The 21781-nt window shown below is 49.4% G+C and overlaps 1 pseudogene; it reads left to right on the top strand.

The window, feature by feature from the left end:
* The first annotated feature begins 439 nt into the window (after positions 1 to 439).
* LOC144119180 (uncharacterized) overlaps positions 440 to 21781 on the top strand; it is a 29388-nt pseudogene continuing 8046 nt past the window's right edge.

Below are 21781 nucleotides of genomic sequence, written 5' to 3'. Positions count from 1 at the left end.
GCTTTGGCGGAGAGGTCTGGTGTGTTCGTCGGTTATAATTCGATGTTTGGCTATCGTCGTTTGTCGCACCTTTGATGACGAGGCGAAACATTCGCTGTAACTTTGAAGAAGAAGGGTGATTTTCTCTTGTCGGTCCCGGGGTAATGCTGGGTTGATGGCGAACGTGGGAGCATGGTCTTGCTTTAGGCTGTCATTTGCAGGTTCGTCGGAGATGATCAAGGCGTCCAGTAAATCAGTTGCTTCGTCCAAGAACGCAATTGTAGTGCCTCTGTTGAGGTGTCGGTATTCTTCGCTGAAGTTCGTGACCAGTACTTCGGCTTTTCCATGCCGCAAATGAGCGATGCCTCTTGCGACGCCAAGTCGTCTGTCTAAGAGCAACTGCGTGTTTCCCTCGATGATGCCTTCTGCGTCTTCGAAATTTCTTGCTCAGACGGGGACGATGATGCTGGACCGGGGTGGGATGGTTAGTTCTTCATCGAGAACACTGAGGGCCTTTGACTGCTCTGGGGTCGTTTTCGGAGGTAAAGCTTCGTCCGTCGAAAGCATGATGGACTTGGACTTGAGGTCGATGACTGCGCGGTGCTGTGTCAAGAAGTCCATCCCCAGAATGACGTCACGGGAACATTTCTGAAGTACAACGAATACTGTCGGATATGTGTGTCCGTTGACAGTCAGTCTCGCAGTGCACCTTCCTGATGGCGTGATGAGGTGTCCGCCTGCTGTGCGTATCTGCGGGCCATCCCAAGTCGTCGTCACTTTCTTGATCCGGTCGGCGAAGGAACCACTCAGCACGGAATAGTCAGCTCCCGTGTCGATTAGAGCAGTAACGTTTCGGCCGTCGACAGTCACCTCTAGATCGGAAGTCCTTGCTCTTGCGTTGCACGTAACTTTCGGCGTCGGGTCACGGCTTGGTCGGTGATTGCGACTGCGGCTGCAGGGGCTTGTCGATGTCGGTGGCCTTGGGGTCTCTTAAGTTGCGTCGTGTCGTCGTCGGTGCGGCGTCGCCGTGAGTTCTCGTCCTTGGAGGGTCTTCGTTTTTTTTTGCCGGGAAGCAACCTCACGTCCTAAGGTTGCTGTTTTCAGTTTCCCCTACGGGGGCTGGGGGACCTTCCTCGCACAGCCGCTGCGTAGCTGTGGCAGGGCGACGTGAAGCGCGAGGCTCGCGGCGAGGGTGAGCGGGAAAATCGGCTCGACACGTATTCGTCGCGGCGCAGGTAGTTGTCGATTTCTTGTGGATGTTGGCCGAAGCGTGGTCGTGGTGCGTCAACGGCGAATCCGCGAAGACCGATGCGTCAGAACGGGCAGTGACGCAGGACGTGACCGGCTTCACCGCAGTGAAAGCACAGCGGACGGTTGTCACGGGTTCTCCAGGTGTCGCATTTCCTTGGGCCCGAACGTTGTTCGTAGGTCGGGTGGGCGGGGCCCGGAGGGCGGCGGTCCAGCACTGCTGGCTCACGTCGAATAGGGCTTGGGGTGGCACGTCGAGGCGCGGGCTTGCGTACTGCAGCGACGTAACACATGGCTGGAGCTTGAGGTTCAGTCGTCGCAGAAGGGGAGCCAAGCGCATGCCGCACTTCTTCACGGACGACTTCCGTCAGGCTCGCCACTTGAGGTTGTGAAGATGATGGCAGCAGCCGGCGTAGTTCTTCGCGGGTGATTTCACGGATGATCTCCCGCAAGTCGCTGGTTGTAGTCGTCGTGTCCGGAAAGCTGGAGCAGACCTGCGGTGGTCGGTTGTACTGCCTTGTGCGGGCGTCCAGGGTCTTCTCAATCGTTGACGCTTCTTCGGCGAACTCGGCGACAGTCTTGGGCGGATTTCGTACGAGGCCAGCGAAAAGAGACTCCTTTACGCCCCGCATTAGATATCCGGTTTTCTTCTCCTCCGTCATGGTCAGCTCGGCGGAAAAGACGCTGCATTTCTTCGACGTACATGCTGACAGTTTCGTTTGGGTGCTGCATCCGTGAGTACAGCAGCATCTGCGCCTTTTCCTTCCGGAGAATGTTGATAAACGCCTTCACGACTTCAGACTTGAATAATTTCCAGGTCTTCAAGGTAGTCTCGTGGTTTTCGTACCACGTTCTTGCAGGACCGTCAAGGGAAAAGAAAACATAGCGGAGCTTCATGTCATCTTCCCACCTGTTAAATGTAGCCACGCGCTCAAAGTTGTCTATTCAATCTTCCGGGTCGTCGCCAGGGTAGCCGTGGAAGGTTGGAGGCACCCGTGGCTGGTGGAGCATGACAGGGGTGGACGTCGCTGGCTCGGTCATGGGGGCGCTGGAGCTTGTTGTCGTTGTCGAGTAGGATCCGGTAGTAATCCGTGCTGAGCTTGCAGGCCTTGAAGACGGCGGCTGTGTCGTACCTCGGGATCTTCTTGGCTCTCGTTCTCTACGGTGGATCTTCCAGGTTGGGTTGGGTGCATTACCCAGCACCTCCACCAGATGTCACGAGGTGGTGACGAGAACTCCGCCGGGGTCACGTAGCACCGACTGGGGTCCGGTCTTGAGGAAGGCACAGAGCAGCTCGTAAGAGAATAATTTAATAGGCTGGCTTACGCCCACTAAGAACAGCTCTGAAAACTCAGCGGCGGCGACAGCAGCGAACGTGCTCGGCGGTCGTCGACTAACAGAATGCCCGCCGCTCTTAGCCGTGCTCGATTTTAAAGGCGGCAAGGAAAGTTCCAGAACATAGTAGGCACACTTGCGCGAGGCTAGGAAAAATCGAGATAACTCTGGTCGCGTCTCGCGTCCCAGAAAAGTGATAATGCGGCGTGCCTGCCGCGATAAGAAGAACAGACAAAAAGCAAGCTTCGCGGCAATATACTCTTCAGGGGCTGAATTGTCCCCCTCTACGGTGACGAAGTCCATGCTTGACGAAGCACTGGGCCGGGCTGCGAAGCGGAGCCTATCTCCAGCGTAGGAAGGCTTAGCGAGGCTGGCACTGAGCTCGGTGGAATCAAGTGTGCAAGTAGGCCACAAAAACGGAGTGCCGGTTTCGAAAATGGGCTGGGCAGTTCCCGCGCACCTTCATGAACTTCGGTAGACACAATAAAATTCAGCGGAAGTTGAAAAGTTGGTCAAAATAGGAAAAATGACTGGAGCCCATACGCACCGGCGTCTGCACGCCAGAATCCGAAACTATAAACCACGGTCGAAAGCGAAAAGCTGCATCTCGCTGCCTATGTTTATGGTCGAGCAACTCGCGGTTTTCATAGATATTCATACTTACACACGGTATTAGGCATTTTTTATTTGTTAAACATCTTGCGTTCTTCGAAACAACATTAAAGGCGCTCACACAAGAGAGTATATATTTCTTATAGTTTCAGTGATAATTAGAACTGTATTCTTGCTCGTTGCATTCGGAGATATGGAACCAAATCCGGCTCCAAACGACGCACAAAACCTGCAGGTAATTTCAGGAAGCCAAACTGAAAAGAAATTGGGTTTTTGGGGAAAGGAAATGGCGCATTGTGAGACAGGCGTAATTTACTGTTCTTAAAACCAACTTTCATTTAGCTTTCCTTCCCTTACCCGCCGCGTTGTCTCAGTGCTTAGAGCGTTCTGCTACTGATGCGGAGTACCCGGGTTCAAATCCGAGCGCGGCGGCTGCGTTTGGATGGAGGCGAAACGCTAAAGGCACCCGTGTGCTGTGCGATCTCAGTGCAAGTTTAAGATCCCCAAGGTGGTCGAAATTATTTTCCCGCCGCGGCGGCTCAGTGATGCGGGCGCTCGGCTACCGATCCGGAGTACCTGGTTTCGAACCCGACCGCGGCGGCCGCGGTTCGGCGGAAGTGAAACGCTAAAGCGCACGTGTGCTGTGCGATGTCAGTGCAAGTTAAAGATCCCCAGGTGCCAAAAATTATTCTGGAGCCCTCCACTACGGCAGCTCTTTCTTCTTTTCTTCTCTTATTCCCTCCTTTATTCCTTCGCTTACCGCGCAGTTCATGTGTCCGCCGATATGTGAGACAGATAATGTGCCATCCCCTTTCCCCCAAGACCAAATTATTAAGAGCGTTAGCTCTTCCTCATCACGTTTCGTGATTTCGTGGGGCCTGCTACCACCATTGTTCACAGCGCCATCTGTGCCAGCAACTACTCATCACGTTTCGAGATTTCGTGAGGTCTCCTACCACCCTGAGATCAAAGCGCCATCTGTAGCTGCAACTAGAAAACAGCGCACCTCGCATTGAGATTTGTAGCGCTCTCTACAATGGCACTGTAGAAGCAGCCACCTTCCGCGTGCCAATGATGACGTCACGGTCGAATATGGTGGATAGAGGTGGAACTGTGTGAGCATGAGGTCAGGGGACGAAATGGCAGCGTAGTTTCAGTTTCTCGAATACAAGATTGTGGCCATTAAAATTGGTTGTGCCCTCTCATCCCTCCCTCCACCAAACATTATCCTAAACCGGGTAGGCAAACTGTGCCGTTAGGGGACCGCTACACAAGCATATACATTCGTTCCTTTATATATGCTCCGACACCAACGGGCACCCATTCGGGGACAGGTGTATTGGGAGCGAGCTCCACCACTGGGGCGACTGGCTCTAGCGTCGACTTTACGTATAGTAAGTGGGATTGCCGGACTCCTCTTACTGTTGTGGAAGCAGGCGCTAGATCTGGAGAAGCGTCTTGCAAGCTGAAAATTGCGTTATTATCTGTATTTTTGTGCTAATGGGTGCCAACACTGCACATTCTGATGGTGTGCGTCGCTGGGAGTGCTACGGTTCATTTCAGCTGTTGCCATGGTCGCTTATTATTCGGTGCCTCAATGCCGGATGTACGCGTGAGAGCTCGACGTAAACATCCATTTCTACCCGAAATGCAGGAAGATGCGCGAAGCTTGGATGATCAAATTGCGAATGGGAAAAGGCGCAAGTGCTCATTCTCGTGTGTGCTGGCAGGAAACATTTCGGTGAGAAAGACTTCGTGTATGGCGCTGGCGCTAAACTGTTCGGTGAGTAGTGGGCGACTGAGCCGTGCGCGTTACCGCCCTCGCGCGTATCACTTGTGAAGCTAACGAAGGCGTACTGCTGGCAGGATGGAAAAGGCGCTGTCTTCTACGCGAAGCAGTACCGACCCAGAACCTGTCTGTCCGATCTTCGCACCGCCAGCCGTCAAGTCGGCGTCGTCGAAAGAGGGTAAAGAGCCGATGTAGGCAGTATGCATGGGGCCGTGAGCGCGGTTATCGCAGTTTCGCGCATAGCTCGTCATCCTGGAAACATATTTAAATGTTCGGAAGTCAAAACCATCGCATTCTGTGCATGTTTAATAACGCCGTTTTAGATTGCTGCGCCTGTTGTTATGAGTGGCAAAGCTTTTGGTACTGTGGTGTTGGTCTGGCCTGTAACTGATAAATTGACGTGTTCATTGTGCCGCGAGTCTCCTAAAAGCTTGCTTATGACATGTGAATTCCACGGTAAAGGCAATTTTCTGATTTGGCACTCCTATTCTTGCCGATGTGACTTTTTCTCATAGCCACTTTAATCAGTGCGTTTCTGGCATGTTCATATCTTTGCATTTCATTTTTGTGCCCCTTGTACGAACATATAAGAGTGCTATTTAAAACAGATAGAATAAATATTCGCGTTTTATACATTATGATATCACTGTACGTCAGTGCTAAGCTAAAATTTTGTTTGCACAAATGAGCGACGCAAACAGACGCGAAGTATTAAATGACGGACATTAATGAAATACAAAGGCCAGGTAAACTGCTTTTCATGTGATTGGTAATTATAATTTTGTCTGTGTAGCATTACGTAACGCCTGTTTATCAACTGAGATTTGTCATTTGTTCGTCAACAATGCCATTAGGTAGGAATTAAGGCTGATATTACATTCAATGCAGTGAGCGTGAAGAATTTATACCTACTTGAATTGCAGAGGCTGTGGTTGTCTGTTGTAATTGTCGGCTTCTGTGCAGCTAGAAATTTGCAGTACCATTGTAGGAGAGACATATCTGAAGCAGATTTTTATTTTCAGAAGGCAGGCCATTACGCCACATTTTCCCTAAAGAGAATTTGGTCCCATTGCCTGCACATGACCCTGAGAAGAAGACAACACATCTGACTAGGCAGAAATTGAACTTATTGTGCCTGACTCAGGAAGTGATGCAGATATCAGTCCCAGCCCAGGTAGAAATCAAGGTATCATTATTAGATGCATGTTTATTTTATTATTTCATTCATTTATTACATATGTTAATTACAGAGATATATTTTATTTTCAGATATCCCTGCCGATCTTCAGTCCATAAGGAAGGAGATTGGTGTGCAAGTTAGTACGGTCGATGCTGCACGACAACAACCACTGAGCACGCCAAGTATGCAGGGAGGAAAAGATTTAAACATATTAACTGGGATTCCCTGCTTTCAGCTGTTCTACAACACGTGCGATGTTTACAGTGACAGCCAGATAGTCATTCAAGCAAAAAGCTTTTACTTACCAAATGAAGATGCGGTACTGTTAACTTTCGTCAAGCTAAATCACAACATGTCATTTTCACTGCTTGGTGTGCTTTTTGGCCTTCTTCGCACCACATCGTCAGAAATATTCAAGGCTAATGTAGTAATCCTAGCTGCAATCTTGAAGATGCAGTCTTCTGGCCGAGCAAGGAAGCTGTTGATAATTTGACTGTGTACCTTAAGGACTACTCGAGTGTGAGAGCTGTGTTAGCCTGCACGGAGATCCAAATTCAGAGGCCACGGGATATGAAGTCCCAGCTGTTGGCATACAGCTGGTATAGGGGCGTGTACACAGCCAAAGTTTTAGTCTGTGAGACACTAGGAGGCCACATCAGTTACGTAAGTGAAGCTTATGGTGGTCTGGCATCTGACTCCCACATAACAAAGGAGAGCAAAATACTGGAAAGGTTTCTCCCTTCAGTTGATAGTGTCATGGAGGATAAAGGATTCTTAATAGACAAACTCTGCCTCGAGCATCACATCACAATAGTGCGTCAACCGTTCGTACGAAAGAGAAAGCAAGTTGATAAACATGAAGCAGAAAAAAATCAAAGCATTAACGTTGAACGTATTAACTTTGAACGTGCCATTGAGCGCATGAAAGTGTTCAAGATTTTGGTGGGGAACTTGGGCACAGAGTTTTTTGCTTACATTTATTCTGTTGTACAGGTCATTGCGGGAATTTTGAATTTATCTAAGCCCATTTTCTTTTGTGACAAGTTTTTGCTTAAGTAGAACGTTACCAAAGTACATATGACATGTGTTCAAGTCGTTCTTTCTTTGGATTGTGGTTCCTATGGCTCATTTGTTAATTCGCTTCCACCAAATGGTGCAGATTTTTCTATATTGTTAAGTGAGATCAGCATTGTATTTGCTCTGCTCTTTAAAAAATTCTTGTTTTGCATCTTGTTACCAGTGTTCATCATCTATTTCAGTTTCGTTACTTCCTTTAAATGTGCACATTAGATGCGTTGCTTCTCTTGACAAAAATGTTTTCCTATAATATTTAGTATTTTCATTTTTCTCGTGGTTTTTTTCTTCTTTGCATCAGTTCCTCCCAATGCATTCCTCATTTGGAATCTCAAGCTATTACTGCATATCACTAATTTATGCAGTGAACAGCATGACCCAGAGAAAAGGTGTATTGCACAAAACAAACACTTTATTTACAGCCATTAGCATAATAAAATGAATAATGGTGAACACCTACTGTGCTTAATGAGTTAAAAGGCAAGGTAGCACGTAAGACTTCAAAAAATAGACAGCCCTGTCCACAACGTCAATAAAGAAAGACTTGCTGAATATTTCAGCAAGCAGCAAGCAGTTTTCGCTCTCTTGAAACACGAGACGTCTGCACTCCATACCCTTGCCAATCCCATCTGCACCTGACAAAAATACTTGCTAGTCTTCTTTAGACAGAAGCTTACAGCGTCAGTTATTATTTCTTTGGCTTTGAATTCTTCTTAACTGATGGGGAACTTCACTTCAAGAACTGTTTGAGTGCAACAGTCGCATGTAACTAGCCCATCTGGACTGGCGCCAATGCAAGGGTGCTGGTCTGAAATAAGAAGCCCGCACTGCATATATTCGAGTTTTTGTGCTGACTTACAGCTGAATAGGCCTCCTTTGCTGTCTCTTCTACTAGAGTGCCTCTTACCATTGCAGATGACTGCACTGAGTTCTCTTTCAGAACCTCTTTTGAAAGATGTCGCACATCATGTAGTCCCATCCTTGTTTTAAGTGTGTGCACCCGTGTATATAGAGAATATGCAATTGATGCTATTAGCATTCCTTTTTTGTATATCAGCCAATCCTGAGAATCTGCTTGGGCCTCTGTTAGCTTAGTTATCTGTTCAATTTCCGTATTTGTGTACGCTTCGTGCACGTAGCCATAAATCTCGTCTACAGAGAGCATTCCTGCTGCAATGGCCTTCCTGGCAGCTTCAAAAAGCGCTGGTGGCTTCTTAAATGCCATCATATGTATGGCCTCCTGCGTTTGTTGCACTCTCTTGACACTGCTTATTAAGTTGAAGACTAAAAGAAGTCTTCATGGGCAGCAGTGGCGCTGCATCGTTGCATGAATGGTCTCCTGTCGTGCTCTTTGAGCATTTACTTGGCACCGTGCGAGTCAGGTGGTGACTACGATTTCATAAAATAAAGTTCAAATTTTAAGGTGTACCTTAAACAATAAATTCCTATGCATTTTTGTGTTTGAGAAGGTGGTTTTTACTGAATAGCAATACATGAAAAAGCATCTACTTTTCTCTGAAACCATTGATTTATAGGTATTTAAACAGCAGGTTCAAGTGCCATGCACAGTGATAATGCACCGTATAAGAGTCTGCAGACAGTAAGGAAGCTTGCTAATTTTTTGGCATTGGAACATTTAAACTGGCAAGTTTTAACAAGGTGTTCAGTCACGAAACAGCCTGCATCAAACTAAGCCACCTACATAATATATCCACTTACTGCCTTCACAGTGGCGGAGAGCAACACAGTTGTACGGCAATTCTTTCAGCAGCCTCTTCAGCACGTCGCCTTCAGGCACCTTGATGTTTTCATTTTAGCCTACAACTTGAAAGGTTCCATCAGCCTACTTTCTTGAGCACACCTTACAGCATTTTCACTTCCCATAAGCACTTTTTAATCCTCTTCAAGGACACAACGCCTGAACTTAGTGTATCTCTGGTGGTGTTGCGCAGCTGCCATCAGGAAGCCTGGTGCTTCTCAACTTGATAAGCGCTCGAGATCCTCAGAGTGCACTGAAAGACTCTGTTAGTGCCCTCAAGCTTATGAAAAATCTAGGTTGAAGTGCGAAAAAAGTTTGACACAAAATTAGACAACACTTTTTGCCAGTATATACAGCAACATTTCCTTGTATTATTTATTTATTATGGTACCCACAGCACCACGACATCACAGTTGGGGAGGGGGTACAAGAAGGCTCCACCAATGCATTTAACAAATCGTTTCTTCCTTGTGCGATTGAATTCTGGAATAACCTACCCGAAAACATTGTTGCTGAGACTAATTCTTCCAACTTTAGGCAGCTACTCATCGAACATTTTCAAGAATAATAAAACCGTCCTATACCCGTTGTCAACTACGATGCACTGTAAAACACCAAACACTTTGCTGGACGCGTTCTATTACTGTAGTATGTATTTCTGTGTGCTTCTTCTTCCCATTTTCTTTCATTGACTATATTAATTTGTTTCTCTTTTACATTGCCATGTTTTCTCAATTTTGATTGCCTTTTCATATGTATGACCGTCGGACACTGTATCCCCACTTATGTAATGTCCCTACGGGACCCTTAACGGTTAATAAATGATGGTGACAAACGATGAACAGACATTCATCCGAAGCCCGAATGGCAATATGATCGCGGTCAGTGCCGATGGAACAGATAACCTGAAAGACTGCTCTGCACAGTTGAAGATTTTTCCGTGTCATTCCCATCGTTCACTCGGCTATATACGAAGCTCAAAGGAGCAGTCGAACGGCGCCCTCCCGCCGGCGCTGACCGTAGTCACTCGCACCTGTCACAGAAATCTTGCTACCGAGGTTCTGTAATCACTTACCTCTGACTGGTGGTGGCGGTGTTGCAGCTCCCGTAATCTCCATAACGGCATCAACAACGCTGGTTTTCGAGCACAGACGTCGCCGTGGCGAAAACTCGCCGGCGTACACTCCACAACAGCTCGCTCATTCGGGGCGTGCTTTGTTGCCGGATGGGGGGGGTGGGGGCAAATGCCTCAAATAGACTTGAACAGGCCCAGACCGAAGCAAATATTTATTAAATAACTGAATGAATAAGTAACTAGACCATTAACGCGCAACTAAACTGGACGAAAGAGCATCGCTCAGAGCAGCTCAACGCGCGCTTTCCATCTTATTACGTCACAAGTTCGCCGGCGAGAGGGGGCGCCACGGTATGTCCTCGCTCACAATACCGAAGTTGGTAGGCAAATAAAACCCTATGGGTTGTGGAGTAGAAATAAACCCACAATTAAATAATAGGTAAACATTGTATACAAGCAATTAGTAATTGAAGCGTTACCGTATCGCACCGCAAGCCGAATTCTATGCCCACCTTGGCCCCCGAAACGAAGAAAATTTCGTTTCGGACGTATTTTGAGGGAGTGCAAATCGGCAATCGGGGGGTGGGGGGTGGGGGGGTAGACGTGCATCGTAATTTTTCTGATAGATGGCGCCAGGGGGCGTGCGTGCACGCGTAGCCCAGCCTGGTGGCAATCCACCCCGTTTCAAAGGATATTTCATTCCGTTTCTCGAGACGAGCGGCGCGTTCTTCGCATTCTTCATCTCGTAAACCAAACAGCTAACGCTCGTTACTTCAACGTCTTCCAGACGGTGGCGGCGACACCTTTTTATTCCATAGTCCTTCACTACGGCGCCTCTTGCTTTCTTCTCTTAAGGTGGCGGTTCCACTGCCGCCATCTTGCGAGTAGTTCAAATTCTGCCACCAGGCTACGACACTGATCCATGACTGGGAAAGTGTCTACCCGTCTTGCCCCTGAGCGACCCGAGACTGGTTCTGGTTGAGATGTGTTTCCGGTCCTTTCTTGACCCGCGCGCTGCGTGAACGCTTTTCTTTTGTTGCTGCGCCTGCCTTCAGAGGGTTACAGATGAACCATGGCAAACCCGGCTGCTGGTCCCCGTCGTGCGTGGGGGGAGGTGTTGGCTGGGGTGGTTCGGCATGCTTCTTTCTCTGCCTGCTCCTTGCTGGTTTTTCCACATCCACACACGGTAGCCTTCTGCGGCTATGTAGCCAAGGCTAAGCATAGAGGGAAGAAGGGCCTTGTCGCGAGTGGAGCTTCCTTTGTTCGGGTTATGGTTGTGGAAGGGTGAAGGGAAAAAGTTGGAGAGCCGGGACAAAGAGGGTACCGTCTTTGCCCAAACGGCATCGGAAGGGGGATTATCTTTGTTCGGGATAAGAATGCTCGGCACGGGAACAAAGGACCGCTTCCCTCCCTCTCTTGTTTAGCCTTGGCTCATTTGAGGGTATGTGCCGCTTCATTCTTGCGTTGTACCCGACTACAGACTTTTCTATTTTCAATGTCGATACATAAGTGTTGGCAAAGAAAAAGAAACCCAGCACGCAGTAAGCGAAAAGGGAAAGCGGACGACAAAAATAGAAAGGTGTGATATCATGCAAATTATACATGCTTTTTTATGTCCCAGGTATATACTTCTGGCGTTTTTGTTTTGCAATGAACCTTATAGTTGAAGTCGGTGCCTTTCTTGTGTTCTTCTTTCTGCCCTCGTCTTTTGCGCGTACAATCACTTCGTCCCTGTTGATGCATAGTAATATTAGTAGTAGTCGGAACACTCCTGGTGTAGAGTGTAACCTGCCAACTCGAGCGCTGAAAAAAAAATGTTTTTTATCAAATATTGTTACATCTATGATAATACAACTGTAACAAAGACAGCTAGACAACTTCAGACAACGCTCGACGGATGCTTGTCCAACCAGAGAATCTAGGGTTGGTGAAGAACAAGGTTTAGAGAAGTGGGCAACTGTCAATTTCTGTTTACCGCTGAGATGAATCGATATTGCACAAGAGACGTGAAATTTCTACCGAGAGGGTTATCACCGCAGCGTGTCGGAATGAGTTCGCCTCAGAAAAAAATATTCGTCGTACATGCGGCGGCATCTTGCAACCAATTCGGGACGGTCAATTTGAACAGAATTTTGCCAAGGTTTACAAAAATGCAGCATAGATGCATATCATTCACGAAGCGGACTAAGTCTAAACACTGAACGAGGAAAGGGGGGGGGAGAAACGTTGTCAAAAAAGGGGCCAGCTATAAAGGGATAGTTCTGTTAGCACTTAGGGCGTCCCCCTCCCCTCTCCCGTTTGGACCCTGAACTGTGTGCTCTTATTTATGTTAGACGTACACCCCCCGTCAAAAGTATACGGCCCAAGGGGTTTGCTTGTGAGGCCTGCTGCGTGCCTCGTTATGCATGCTCAGCGACCTCTCGAGAGAGGAATAGCATGGCTTCCTCAACCCTCCCAATCTTTGGAGTGCTAGATGTGCTAGGGAGCCCCGCTAAACAGCTTAGAAGTAAATCTCTTGGGCTGTATACTTTTGACGGGGACTGTACGTCTTTCTTCTTGCATCCAGCTTGCCTTATGAGGTTGCTTACTGCCTTTAGAATTTTCCACCGCGTGCTGAAATGTATATCTTACTCGCCTTGCGTCGATTTGCCCCGATTTAGGGTTGGTCAAAGATAGAAAAAGCGTGCGTGCGTGTGTGCGCGTTCACGCACGCGTACCTGGAAATTGAAGCGACAGCTGTTATTTTCACACCATCCGTTGTCAGGCAGCTATAAGATCCTTGAGATATTTTTTGATATTTTTTTCCCGCGATATTTTATTTGACACTGAAATGCGATGCCAAGAGCGGCACGCTATGGAAGAACGTTGGCAGCTGCTTCCTTGTCTTGCTTCAGCTTCCCGTAATAATGCACGCGCTAAAAGCAGAGTGCATGCCTTTGTAGTTTTCGAACCAATATATTGGGCGGACTACTGTCCATTATTTCAATGTAACCGGAGTGTATTGTCATATTTATTGCACAGGGAACACGTAAGAAACGTGTGTACAGTCATGAAATTTATGAGCGTGAATACGGGAGCGCATGGCAAGTATCCTCAAGACCTACTTGTGGCGACACGCGGCGGCTGCTTTTATCAACGTGGTGGAAAGGGCTATGCCGCCTTGCCTGCTTCCAGCAAGCAGGACACACATCTCTTTCCACTTCGTTTATGAAGGCGACCGCCGCGTATCGACAAGAGTAGGGTTCGAGGCTATCTGCCACGCGCTGCTGTGTTCACGCTCATAAATTCCATGACTGTACTTTCGTGTTGAGCCCGCCCTTTGGTTTCATGGGTTAGTAGCAAATCATTTTGAGATGGGCCAGTTGCCATGCATTCACACATTCGCAGCAAAATAATTCGCTTACGATTTTCGCTTACGTTAACATTTTTCGGTAACTTGAGGTGTCACGTTACTAGTTATTTCTTATTTCAATTGCCCCGCTCCGCCTATTTTTCAGAAAAAGAAACGCCGAAAATGTTGTTGCAAGTAAACAACATCTACAGACCGGTGTTCTCGACGACCCTTGTTGGGGCTCGCATGCATGCCAGAAAACACCTGCCCTTGACGACGCACTCAAGTAAAAAAAAATGCACGAACACGCATTCACACACTTGTCCCCACACCACTCACGCACGGAACTCTCTAAACAGTGCACGCATGCCGAGCCACCAATAGACCATTTGCAGAAATCTGTAAGTCAGTTTCTCTGTAAGCTTGTTTTCCAACCAGAAGGTCTTGTTCCTAGGCAACACTCTCGCATTCTTTGTGGAAGCAGTTCCCCTTCTGAGTAAACTCAGGAATGTCGCCAGTTTACTTCAAGATGGCCCCAAGAGAGCCGTCGAAAGAGTACAATGGTACAGAACAGAAAAGGGGACTGCAGTCAACCGGCTTTAGCACTGAAGTATCGGAAAAAAGAAGGAAGTGGACCTTTGTCCCTGTGCCGGCAGTAGTGAGCTACCTCATACTAAACTTTCTAAAACTTTCTGCTCAACAACACTGTCACTCCAACTTTCTCCCTTCATAGTCAAACAACCCCCCCCCCTTTCTCCCCTATCTTGAACAAGGAACAACCCACTCCCCCACTAACAACCCCACTAGGAAGAGAGGCAAGCTGTCCGATGACAGCTTTGCAGTGCAGCTGCAGTAACAGCAAGTTGTAACTATTAGAAAGTTGTCGTTGTTTATCAACATTGTTTTCAAAATAAATTTTGTTTATTTCTATCTGCAACTGCGGCTACGTTTCTGTTTATTGAGTTCCTAAGCGAGCGAGGCTGACCTTGAACACCTTGACATAAACACTAACATTTTTGTGATAATTATGCAGGTTCAAGTGACAAAAAATGTTCATGTGCGCAAATACACTTTTTTTCCGGAACTAAGCATTCCTTTATTGCTACACAATTTCCGCGTAATTTCGTAAGCAGGAGCACACCAGAATTACTGTATATTTGTTGAGTTCAGCTATGTTTTCTTTGTGAGGTCGGAATTATGTGAAAAATGAGCTTTATAAAATTGTTATTTTCAGTTCTTACAGCGAAGCCGCAGTGTAATTATGGCCATGGAGTAGCGGCAAAGTAACGTGCGATCCTTTTTTTTCGGCAATGGTAGGTAACGTAGGCGGTAACGCGTTCTTTTTTTTTTAGCGTAACGAGTAACGTATTTAGTTACTTTTTTTCGATAACGCCTACAACACTGGTTGTACCCGACTTATAGATCCGTTCGATTCGCCTGTACCACATGAACTGGTTCCCGCTGCACTCCAGCTCACATGGCTTCATTTCAGCGGTGAAACACGGTGCGCTCTGAACCACGGCATTCGTTTGAAAGTAGTGCGAGTGTAGTTCAGGAAAACTGCAACCCTTCTCAGTGGTTAGTGCCGAAATAGTGCAGCTGCAGGCGCCATGAAGGCAGATGATGGTTTGCGCGTAGTGATAAACGGCGGAGACTCAAGTAATTCCACTCGTCGACAAGCTAGAACACTGCTCGAGTTCTCCAAAAAAACGGCTACACGTGACTGACATCACTGTAAAAAACAAAGACGTGCATGCAGCATGATGCACGTCGACACAGTTCAGTCGCGTCGTTTCGCGCCAGCTGTCACGAGGTGCACATGCACGCATCGAGGCTGGTTCATGGCAACATTTTATTGTGATGTGCTCTTTGAAGATTTCTTCACGAGATACGAGATGTTGGCAGCCGCTGATGTGGGGTGTAAACAGAAACAGCTGGCTGCAATTCACTGGCGTCACCAAGGCTAGCAGACGACCAGGCCTGCACTCGACCATCCGTTTTGGAAGCAGACAGTGCCAAACTGCGCTCAAACCACGGTGAAAGACATAGCCTACTATTACACCGTGGCTCAAACTGCCGGAACTAGCGCTACACACTCAGGGGCACCGCCGCACAGCTTTGCCGAAATGGTACAGCGAGTGCAGGCGAATCGAGCGCTCTCCAACTTCCCCTCCACAGCACAGCGCTAGCCGGAACAACGAACAACCGACGGCACGAGGCAAAACCCTGTCTCCTTCCTTCTTCAGCAATGCCAAAGCTGTCCTCGAAAAATAAGACGACGCCTAGAATGCTTTTCGTAGCGTCAGGGAGAGGCGGGAGAGGCGATGGAGAGCGCGCGGCAGCGGCGGTGGCCCCGGCACGCTAGCTATGCGCCGCTACTGCGCATGCGCAACTGGCGAGCGCGGCGGCGGCACCTGAGTCACCGCCGCAGCGACGACGGTGGGCGCCGTGTGACGTCACTGCTCCTCGCGCATGCGCAGTACCTCCTTTCCTCAGCTCTGCGAAATGGCTAGGCGACTCGCGTAGTGTTGCTTTCGCAAAAAGCAATCCAGCAAAGCAATATGGTGTAAATCTGCTCGGAAGCTACAGAGGGCAAAATGGAAGGGAACGTGCAAATATTGTAGAGAAATGATTCCCTCTCGTGAACACCTCCTGATTTTAGGTGTTTGGCAGCGCCACACTTGTCATTTTTTTGAACTGTGACCATTTAGTACATGTGCGCTAATGTAGATGGCGCTACTTACTACATTTATCGCATGTCGCTGCGTTATTGCTATTATTGTTTGTAATTTGTGGACTTTGTAGTCGATAATTTTTACAAGTTGAATAAAAGAATAAGAGCCCGATATTTTAAGAGTATATTTACCTGAAAAATAGAAGCTGCGGAACGTTCCGAGAGCTTGTGCCCTTCATAAGCACAACGAAAAAGGTAGCTAAAATCAACATTTTTTCAACTAGACAGTGCACGTTCCCCAAAAGCCGTAGAGTAAAGGCGATGCTTAGCCGCGTAGAGCGCAGTACTAAGTTTCTTCACGCAAAATCTCAGAATTGTGAAGTGCTGGTTAACTGAACAGTATTGCATTCCGTTTTTAAATATTTCGAAAAAACGCTAACTTTGATCAGGAATACCTTTTAAACTAAACTAGGCAGATGACTGAAATTTTCAGAATAGATGAGCGATTAGACGTTGTAAAACTGTACAAGAAGTCGCCGCAGTGCAGTGCATATCCCAAAAGTTATTGCAGATTATATTGTTCTGTTTTCTATGCTTTTCAAACAAGCGTGGCTAATAAACTAATCTATACACGTACTTTTAAATGCTTAAAAATGCGCACTAGCATCACATCTCAAAGTATCTCGAAATATATTTCTTTAGGTGCAAGAGGTTTCTCACAATTTTGCATTTCCTGAGACAAGTTGAGCTCAACTGCCAGTTTTCTTCTTTGCGTTTTTTTTTACAGTTGAAACAAATTTGCAGCTACCGTTAAAAGAAATGCATCTTTTGAAAGCAGAGAAAACTAGCTTTTCGGAGATATCTGAACCATATTTATGAAGCGAACGAGCGAGGTACAGTCGACGTACAAATATCACCAAAAATGGTTCCCGCTCACCGCCAGAGTGGGACCGCCCCCTTTCTTTACTTACGGGCGCGCTTCGGGTGTGCACCGAGGTATACGAGACAGGCGTCATATCTTTGACCTCTAGCTATATTCAAGGTCAAACTTGCGGCCCAATGCCTCCAAAAGGAGGCGTAGTGAAGATTTTCGCTTCAATATCTGCAGGGTTTGCGCGTCATTTGGAACCGCATTTGGTTCCATATCTCTGAATACAATGAGCAATAATAAAGTTGTAAATATTGTCACGACCTGAGGAGCCGTGCAGGTAGACGTCGGGGGGAACAGAAGGCTAGGCGCTTTAATCAGACAGCCAGGGCCCAAAGCACAGAGCCAGAGCGCCTCGGGAGCCAACAACACTTCGTCGTCGTCGTTGACTAAGCGTGGAGGCCGCGCGGCGCGTTCGGCACGTGGCATTATTCCCCCCCGCGAAATCAAACACCGTCTCGGTGTGGAATGGGTTATGTACAGGGAGAGAAGAAGGGGAAAAAGAAACGAAAAATATGGGTGAGGTGAATTATACATCCGGCGCTAGTTGAGAGGTGAGGAGAGTCAAGTTCACACGTGGGGTAAGGAGGTAAAGGGGCGACACACAGCGTTCACACAGCGCTCAGACACGCGAAAAGTACGGTTTTAGGCGCACTACATGGACGACATCAGGCCGTTGACGCTGACGGCCAGCGACCACAGTTCCATCGGGGACAACTTCGTAGTTGAGGCTGTTCAGGCGGCGCAGGACTTTGTACGGGCCAAAATACCGATTGATAAGCTTTTCGCACAACCCCTTGCGGCGCAAGGGTGTCCACACCCATACCTTGTCAACCGGCTCGTAGTGCACGTCCCTGTCCCGAAGGTTATAGTGTCGAGCATCGACGGATTGCTGGTCCTTGATGTTCAAGCGGGCCAGCTGACGGGCTTGCTCTGCGTTTTCCACGAAGTTGCCTGCTTCAGGGGTTACCTCATCATCGCCGTACGGGAGCATCGCATCCAACATCATGCGGACCTCCCTGCCATAGACGAGACGGAACGGGGTAAACTGGGTGGTTTCCTGCGTCGCTGTATTATATGCGAAGGTGACGTACGGCAAGATCTCATCCCACGTTTTATGTTCAACGTCAACGTACATCGAGATCATGTCCGCTAATGTTTTGTTGAGCCGTTCTGTTAGACCATTGGTTTGGGGATGGTACGCTGTTGTGGGTCGATGAGCTGTGTGTCTAAGCGTTAAGACGTCACGTAAGAGCCGGGCTTGAAACGCCTTGCCTCGGTCAGTAATGATGATCGATGGGGCGCCGTGTCTAAGCACGATTTCGTGCATGAAGAAGAGGGCAACTTCGGCGGCAGTACTTTGCGCAAGGGCCTTCGTTTCAGCGTAACGGGTCAAGTAGTCGCTGGCGACTACGATCCAATTGTGGCCGGACGACGAAAGAGGAAATGGCCCCAAAAGGTCCATGCCGACTTTGTCGAATGGTTTTTGTGGCGGCTTGATGCACTGAAGCAGCCCGGGAGGCTTGAGCGTCGGTTTCTTCCGCCGCTGACATTGCCGGCGTGTCCGGACATAACGCTTGACGCTTGACGTGAGCTGGCGCCAGTAATAGTTCTGCCGGATTCGGGACAAGGTGCGGGTAACACCAAGGTGGCCGGAAGTTGGCTCATCATGGCAGGCCAGAACTTCATCTCGTAAATCAGACGGTATGACGAGCAGGTAAGTTGTCGGACTGGAAGTAGAGTTCTTTTTATAAAGCACCCCGCTCCGGAGACAAAACGATGATATCCCACGAGCTAGGTACCGTGGTATCTCAGGGTGCCCACCTTCGAGATGTTCTATGAGCAGACGCAGCTTGGCGTCGGCACGCTGTCTGGAGACGAGCTCAGACGTGCTGACGGCTCCGAGGAAGCTGTCGTCGTCGATGGTGTCTTGTGGAGGAGGTTCGACGGGAGCGCGTGACAGGCTATCAGCGTCGGTGTGGTTCCGGCCGGACTTATAGGTGACAGTGAAATCGAATTCCTGCAGGCGTAATGCCCAACGGGCGAGGCGGCCGCAAGGGTCCTTTAAATTTTTTAGCCAGCACAGCGAATGGTGGTCGGTGACGACACAAAACGGTCTGCCATACAGATATGGGCGGAACTTAGCTACTGCCCAGACTACGGCTAAGCATTCTTTTTCGGTGGTAGAGTAGTTCAACTCAGCGCGCGACAGTGCCCGGCTGGCGTAGGCAATTACTTTGTCGACACCGTCTTGCCGCTGGACGAGAACGGCGCCTAGACCGACGTTGCTCGTATCCGTATGTACCGCCGTGTCGGCATCTTCGTCTAAATGTGCTAGGATTGGCGGCGATTGGAGTCGGCGTCGTAATTCGTTGAAGGCAGTCTGCTATTCGTTGCCCCAGGAAAATGATGTATCATCCCGTGTTAGGAGCGTCAGAGGGCTGGCAAGCTGGGCGAAGTTTCTAATGAAGCGACGATAATAGGATCACAGGCCCAAGAAACGTCGGACTGCTTTTTTGTGACCGGGGAACGGAAAGGCAGCAACGGCAGCAAGCTTCTCTGGGTCAGCTCGGATTCCATCAGCACTAATGACCTGCCCGAGAAACTTCAATTCGGTGAATTCAAAGTGACATTTTCGTGGTTTGAGGAAGAAGTTGGCGGAACGAACGGCTTCGAGGACAGTTCTGAGACGGTGCAGATGTTCCGTGAACGTTGCGGAAAAAATAATGACATCGTCAGGATAAACAAGACATCTCTGCCACTTCAGACCTGTGAGGACGGTGTCCATCATTCTTTGGAAAGTGGCAGGAGCGCAGCAGAGCCCGAAGGGGAGGACGCGAAACTCGTAGAGCCCGTCCGGTGTGATGAAGGCGGTTTTCTCACGGTCCCTATCATCGACTTCTATCTGCCAATAACCGCTCCTGAGGTCTACCGAAGAGAAGTACTTGGCTTGGCGAAGACGGTCGAGGGAGTCATCGATACGGGGCAGCGGATACACGTCTTTCTTTGTCACACTGTTAAGCTTCCTATAGTCGACGCAGAATTGCAGTGTTCCGTCTTTCTTCTTCACCAGGACGACAGGAGACGACCACGGGCTGCTTGACGGCTGGATGACGCCGTCCGTGAGCATCTCTTTGACCTGTGTTTGTATAGCATCTCGCTCCCGAGGGGACACACGATAGGGCTGCTGATAGATGGGTCGAGCTCCTTCAGGCGTGATGATGCGGTGTTTAACTATCGACGTTTGTCGCACCTTAGACGACGACGTGAAACACGCACGAAACTCCCGCAAGAGGTCCTGGAGTTGCCCCTTTTCAGCGGATGAAAGGCCCGGAGTTATGTTGACGTCGTCGAGCGCTTCTGCGTCACCTCCAGTGGTGTCCTCATCGCAAGCAAAACATTCGGCCACTTCCTGGGCATGGTCGACGTAAGCGATGGCTGTGCCACGGAATAGATGTCGATGCTCATTGCAAAAGTTGGTAATAAGGACCTCTGTCCAACCGTCATGCAGGCAGCTAAGGCCTCGTTTCACCGCAATCCCCTTAGTGAGTACGAGAGAGACATTAGGCTCGACAACCCGGAGTCCCCGCTGTGGTTCATCACAGGTAACTCTAGCGAGAATGCTGGCACGTGGAGGTACCGTAACGTTATCCTCGGCGACTCGCAGGGCGGACTGAGAAACCTGGTGCGCCGGCTCTGCTGTGGCCAATTTAGTGGAAAACGTCACCAAGCGATTCGGGAGGTCTATTATAGCACCGTGCTCACGAAGAAAGTCGATGCCAAGGATGACATCGCGAGAACATTCGCGCAGAACAAGAAAAGTGGCGACGAAGGTGCAGCCGCGAACCGTAACACGGGCCGCACACATACCGAGTGGTGCTACATGTCCCCCCGCCGTACGTATGTCGGGGCCTTCCCACGGTGTCGTCACTTTTTTCAGGGTCGTCGCAAGCCGTCCGCTAAGGATGGAGTAATCTGCGCCCGTGTCAACCAACGCGCTGACCTCCTTAGTGTCGACGAGAACAGGGATGTCCAAGGAGATCCGGCCTTCAGCGCGGTCTGTCGATGGTTGTGGGGAGGGACTCAGTCGGTGCGGCGGCGGAAGCTGGTCGACGACTGGGGTTGCGACGTCGGGGCGATTCGGGTGGACAGTCGGGGAAAACTGTGCGGCGATGCGGCGTTCTACGTCGGGGCGAGTCGGTCGGTGCGGCGGTGGAAGCTTTGCGCCGGATCGGCGTTCGGCGGCCTCGCCTCCAAAGGTCGCCGGAGCTAGTTTTCCCGATGTGGGATCGAGGAACCAAGTTGTTCTGAGGCATAACGGGACCCAGAAGGCGAAGACCGGCGTGGAGAAGGCGAACGCGACCCGCGGCGAGGAGACGGGCGGCGGGGAGGAGGCAGGGAACTACGCTGGCGGTTGACATACTCGGCGATGTCCTGAGGGTGCTCTCCGGGTCGTGGACGGGGACTTTCAAGAGCAAATCCGCGCAGACCCATTTCGCGATACGGGCACCGCCGGTAGAGATGGCCGGCTTCACCACAGTGGTAGCACAGCGGGCATTGATCCGGAGTGCGCCAGAGATCAGTCTTCCGCGGTGGCTGGCGCCGATCAGCCCAGTAAGGGAGCGGTTGAGCAGCGTGCACCGCGTCCACTGGAGGGGAGTAAGGGGAAGGCTCAGGAAATGGGGGTGGGCGGCGCACGACGTCCGCGTACGTGACTGGCTGAACAGGGGCCGGGTACGGCGCGGGAACGGATGGGGCCGGTTGCGGCGCCGGCACGACCGCAGCTGTTTGTGCCTG

Source organism: Amblyomma americanum, chromosome 1 (assembly GCF_052857255.1).
Source record: "Amblyomma americanum isolate KBUSLIRL-KWMA chromosome 1, ASM5285725v1, whole genome shotgun sequence".
In the NCBI taxonomy this organism is placed as follows: Eukaryota; Metazoa; Arthropoda; class Arachnida; order Ixodida; family Ixodidae; genus Amblyomma; species Amblyomma americanum.
This window is presented reverse-complemented; position numbering and strand designations above follow the sequence as displayed.